The following is a 6,227-nucleotide window of genomic DNA, read 5'->3' as shown; positions in this document are numbered from 1 at the left end:
TTTAAGTTAATCGATACTACTGGTACTAATCGGAAGAAGTGCTGTGTTCCGCTAGAAGCTTTTTAACTTTGCGCGAAATAAGAGCCCTATCTATCTTGTCTCTTCGTCGCTTATTCTTAGTTCATTTCACTTTCCTTGCTTTTTCTGTCAACGATGAAGATGAATCTGTATTCCACCACTTAATCCGGACTCTGATATTCCTTGGATAAGTTTTTTCTTTAGGAAAGTAAATCTGCCTAGCGCTGAAGCTCCGCAGCAGATAACAAATGTAAATTTTCTCCAAGCAACTTTATCTGGAGTCCCAGTCTTTAGTCGGAATGATAGAACAATCAAAGGTGCTCCAATAAATGCCGACTAGTTCGAACTTGTTCCACGACAGACCATCTTTTGTTCCATTGAAACTTCACTTTTACGTCTGGGCGGTCCAAACGTAAAAGTCTACGACACTCGTCAAACCACGACGGCTATAGGAATGCTTGAAATTTCATTTGTGATTCTGATTTCAATCATTGACGTAGGTCACTGATGACCACCGATAATACTTCTTTGTGATTAAATAACAACTTACCTTCGGTTCGAATTATGGAAAATCCTTTTTAATGGATGCTTACGTTTTAATAACTATCTGCGTGCCGAATTTCAACGCCACCCACTCAGTAGTTTGAAGTGTGTGTTAAAAGACTAGTTACTTTGCCTTTTATGAGTAGGTACATCCAGTTTTTCATTGTTTTGTGCGCTGCCTGCGCTCGGGCGAGGCGATAATTCGAGCCCAGCTTAGTTAGCGAGCGATCAATTAGCTAATTAGGAAAACAGCGCTGTTTGTGCTTTTTCAACTTCTAAGAGCCATGTTTATTTTGTGGTTTATTATTTGTAAGCCTTCTATGGCTCAAAAGTTAGAGATTGTTTGCTCTTTCGATTTCAGGCGATTTAATTAGAAGAATCGATAATTAAATATTTCCTGATTTCATAGTATGTACCTACTATATTTAACTACTTTAGATTAATAGTTTTTTCGAAATATACTCCAAATATATTTTTTCATTACTTACTAACTGGGAAATGTGCAATCGAGCTTTATCATTTTTCTGTACAACTGTTATGATTAGAGAATCGTAGTACCTACCTACTCGTACTACAGTAGTGCTACGGCTGTAGCAACGTGCTCATCTCGTAGCAGAACAACTGCAGTAGCCGCCACCACATCACACTTTCATTCAATTGTGTTAGAGGACTTGATCAGATGATTTAGCTTGTACGTAAGTGACCTAAGGCTCAATGATTTTTCAGGTAGGATTTCAGAGACGTATTAAAGAATGTGTCAATCAACGGTCTTCATTCTTTCTATTCATCTCTCAGTTTCAATACATAGTTTTATTTATGCTCCCCGGAACTTTATTGAGCAACCACGGGAAGTAGATACATATTTTAACAAGTATTCTGTGCCAAATATAGCAATCAAGTGGCTTTGTAAAGAGACATTAACATCAAACGGCCATAAAGTAAAATCTAAATAAGTATTTATTTAAGTATCCGCAAGAGAACGAGCGCAGTCGCCGCGGGATCAGCGACATAAACCGCGGACGTAAAATAAAGCCTCGCTCCGAAATGAAGAGTAATCATTCCGTTTTATTTTTCGCGATGAAGGATCAAAGAGAAACTTTCATTTATTGCTGTATCATTCCGACCAGGCATCTCCATGCACGGGGTTTATCAATTTCAATTAAAATCAGTTGCTTCAATGCTCAGTTGCAAATAACTAGGATAACGCCTAAGGTAGATAGCAAATAACAGAGAGACGTTTGGTTAAATAATAATAATAAATAATAAATAAATATCCTTAGACATTTTACACTGCGCTTCTAGTCCCAAACTAAGCAAAGCTTGTACTATGGGTACTAGACAACGGGTTGCCATTGAACAAAAAAAAAACGCATATTAGATTTTTCAACTGTTAACGTCGTATGCTTAAAAACTATTCTGATGAAGCGTTTAAAATATTTGTAACAACTTTAATGGTTAACACCTCTTTGGAGTCACGCGTGTGAATCATTCATTACATAATGGTGTAACCACCACACGAGCGGCCCGAATAAAACGTGCCGTGGCGTGGCGCGGCGTTTCGCTGCGTGGCGTGGCGCCGCGTGTGTCGTGAGCGCGGCTCGGCGATTGCTCAAATTGATTATTAAGTGCACGTTAGGGGAAACTTTTAACGGTTTTTGTGCGCGATCGCGTATTGTGTGGGAAAGCAAACGACTGTATTATTTTGATGGACTAAATGGACTAAACTCGGTACATAAGTGTTTACTTGCTGGTTTTAATTACTCGCAATAGGTTTTCTATAGTTATAATAATTAGGAGAAGATACTATAATGTATGGGACTTCATTCCAATGAAGACGCCAACGCTTCAGTCTCAAGTGTAGGTCTTGGCTACGAAATCTGACGATTTACGAGTAGATAAATGCAGAAGAAATAATTAGTGTTGATTGTAATTGCGTGGCGGCTGCGGTGCGGCGCGGCGTGCAGCGGTTCCCGGAGCCATCGTTATGCACATATCATATTCAGTGCCACATTTTTTTCGCTGAAGCGATTTACATGTAAATTGCGGTTTATCAGCCGCTTTTGAGTGGTTTTTACCTGAACTCGAATTTAGTTAGGGCTGACCAACTTTTGTATGTCTTTACTTTTTTATTGTGTAAGTGAAAGAAAGAAAGAAAAATTGTTTATTTGGTTCAAACGTAGTAATTGTAAGTGGTATAGTTATCGTCAAATGCAGCGTAATAAATACGTTCACAGGTATACAGTGTAGGTATGTATGTACAATGGCTTGATTTCTACCCACATTGACTCTCAATGGCAATACTGTACTGTTTTGATCATCATAAAAATATCTGCACAACACATTATCCGCTTTCCGTATAGTACATATATGTATAGTCCCCGTAGCTCAAAGGTCAGGGAGAACAAGTGGGAAGTTTTTAAAAGTTTAAATAATCATGTCTAATGTAATTAATTGTAAAACTAGTAGTGAAATGTGGACTTGATAATCGGCAGCCCTGGGAGAGCTCACGTGCCGCGGCACTAGTCCTGGTAGTTAACAATTATCGCGGACAGGCGGCGACGGGCCGGCGGCGGCGGCGGCTTACAACGAATTAGCCGACACGTCATAACACGAGCACCCAAATGAATTAGGCGCACGAGTTGATCGCTATCGCCAGAACATAGACCATTTCTAATTGCTTATCATACATACCCACAAGATCTCATAGACTGCGGAACCGCCGCTTAACACTTGATAACAAATAACGTTAAGTGATATTTTCCACCGTGCACTCAGAACGGAGTTTAGACGACTAGTTCGTTTTAAGGAAGGGTGGACGAGGAAAGTAATCAGCACTTCTAGCGATACTCCTTCCGCATCGCTGGAAGGTCAATGCAATTTACTAAAATACAAAAATACTTCTTATTATCCATGACCATAGTTTGTTATAGTCGGAGTTCATAGATTTGAAATATTTATAGACAACATTTTAAAAACTAGGTTAGTCGTAGGTACTACCTATTAAGTATTACATAGTACGTATTACGATAATATGCGTCTACAAAACTTGAAAAATAATTCTAACTAATTTTCTATTACAAATTCTAAATACATTATACAAAAAGATGTATTTTGTAAGTTTCGAAATAGTAAGTGTTGCACGTGTACCAATGGAGGTTAGGTAGATCCTTTCTTTGAAAGTCACAAAATGTACGCATCTCCCACATTATTTTTGTTTGAAGGTCATCCAACTAATCTGTCCCTCGGCTTACAAATTACTTTGGAGCCGTGACGTCCGTAACTAGTTGGCCCAGATTTCCAAGTTTTAATGAATTGGATCTCCTCATAGAGCACAGCCGCCGCGGGCGCGGCCGCCAATGAGATTGCACCAACTACACGCGTCACGCTAACGACGCGGCCGACTCGCACCAAGCCGCGGTACATACGGCGTACTTGAGGCACACTAGAGAGCCGCATGTGCTGAGAAACGACAAGAACATTGTAGTAATTAATACCTTTGTAGAAAAGCCAACAGATTTTTTTTATTCATTAACTAGTGTCTGATGAGAAAAACGGTTTTGAGTATGGAAGGCACATTTTGACGTCAGAATCTGATTCTTGCGGGGCGACTCTCTAACGCCGATTCTGTATTTTTGGGTGTATTTTGGATTGGCTCACATACATAGTCTCGTTTCAAGTAAGGGGATTGGAATTATCCTGATATTGATATGTCTATAGGATATTATTCAATAGGTACAATAGCTATTTACAATGCGCCAAAAAATAAGCTAGCGATGAACATTCATATTTAAAAACCAACAAAGAAAGAAATTGTCCAATTTGCTACAGTGGTTTTAAAAACAGTATTATAATGCACCTGGTCGAGCATTTCCACAAATAACCGTAAACAGCTCGGATGCGGCGAGCAGCATTTGCAGCGCGCGTGAGACGTAAGCGGTGTCGTGCTCGCGGCCCGTTTGAGCTCACCGCCCGCCCAAACTCGCGCGCCCAGCACAAACTCAGCGGTGCCCGACTGCTTCGTAATAAATTACTTCAAATTCTTTCCACTTCTTTATTGATCGACCAAAATTGTTAATTTCTTTTTAGACAATCGTGATGTTAGTACCTATCGTGTCCCTTAACCAGTCTCCAGACTGCCCGGAGAATGGGTAATGCGAGTAATAGACGGTAGATAGATAGAGATGGGTAAGCTCTAGTAGCTTCTTATCTAGGATTTATGAACTTTTTGAACTACGAGTACAAATAAGTGTTATTTTATTTCTTTTTCATCTTGATTCTATTCCGGGTACCTAGATCAGGAAGACACCAAATGCTAAGATTTCACTTAGAAAATAACCGGTTATTTACGACTCCGGAGTCGTGACAGTTATTTTATTACGTCAATTTGTTATTTTGTCGCCACAGCACAAGCTGCTTAGTGGGGGCGAGGCAATGCAATGCGCGAGTCGGAACAGTTTGTTATCGCTGTGGAGTGCGCGGCCCGCGGCGCCCTCCTGAACTACATACGAGTGCAATCTCATCACGGGTCGGTGCCGGCTCCGGCGGGAACGCCGTATTTTGCTGTATTTCACCAATATTCGTTTTCGTTCTTTACATGATTCGACTTGCTATGTGATTACTTTGCCGTTTTGGTCAAATGAAAATGCTTCATGATCTACTACATATTGTTTCCTACATTACTTTCGATAATAATTTACCGATTTCGATTATTTAAACTTAGCGCAACTGATGTTTTTTTAAAGAAAACTTATGACTGCATAATTTTCTTTCATCTTTTAAGTTAGAACAAAATAATGATTAATGTTATTAGAGCGATCAGGGGATCGTGGAGCAGATGCACCGGGCAGTGTAAAGGGCGCGGACGCCGTCTGCATACAAACTACGCGCTTTGGCACGTCGCGTCGCGATGAAAAATACCCTGGCTGCCTAGCGCTCATACTCGTAACAAGCACAAACTAATGTGGAACTTGAATTCCTTTTAATAGAATAACATTGCGTCATAATTTTTTACCATATTCACAAATTGTTTAGAAAAGACAATTTTAAAACTATGTATTTAATACTATCTTTACATCGGAATTAAGATCGTTAGTGTCCGTAGCTTCCATGGCTCATGGTTTTCAACCAATAGCAGTAAAAAGTTTTGTGACAAAGGAGCATAGGTACACAGGTGAAAAGGTCGATCTATTTTCATTCAAATGTCTTACTAATTATTTTATGGCTTTGTGTTTTGATTTATTTCGTACTGTGCCAGAAAAGTTTTAACGCAAAACAACGAGTTAAAGTTTGCTCCGCTCCGAGCTCCAGTTGACGACCCCTACAAATAATATTACACCATTTTCTTGATTTTGAAGATGCAGTTCTCGCGGTGCAACACAGCAGTGCTCTGTATTTTAATGAAAATAATACCTCAATATCGATACGAGTAAAAAATGTATCTAACAAAACCCTATTAAGCATTATATTTTGTAGTAAGTATAGTACTTATTACTACATTCCACATGAATATTCAAAATTGATATTCATTAGACCAAGCTATATATTTTAACTCTACGTCTATTTATAAAATAGTCTAAAAACTTCGTGAATTTTGTAAACACTAATATCTAATTTCATTTTCACTTAAAGTAGGCTACATAGTTTTGGGGCCACTAGCACCATGATAG

The sequence above is a fragment of the Ostrinia nubilalis genome, chromosome 9 (assembly GCF_963855985.1).
Source record: "Ostrinia nubilalis chromosome 9, ilOstNubi1.1, whole genome shotgun sequence".
NCBI lineage: Eukaryota > Metazoa > Arthropoda > Insecta > Lepidoptera > Crambidae > Ostrinia > Ostrinia nubilalis.
Note: the sequence above shows the minus strand (reverse complement) of the source record.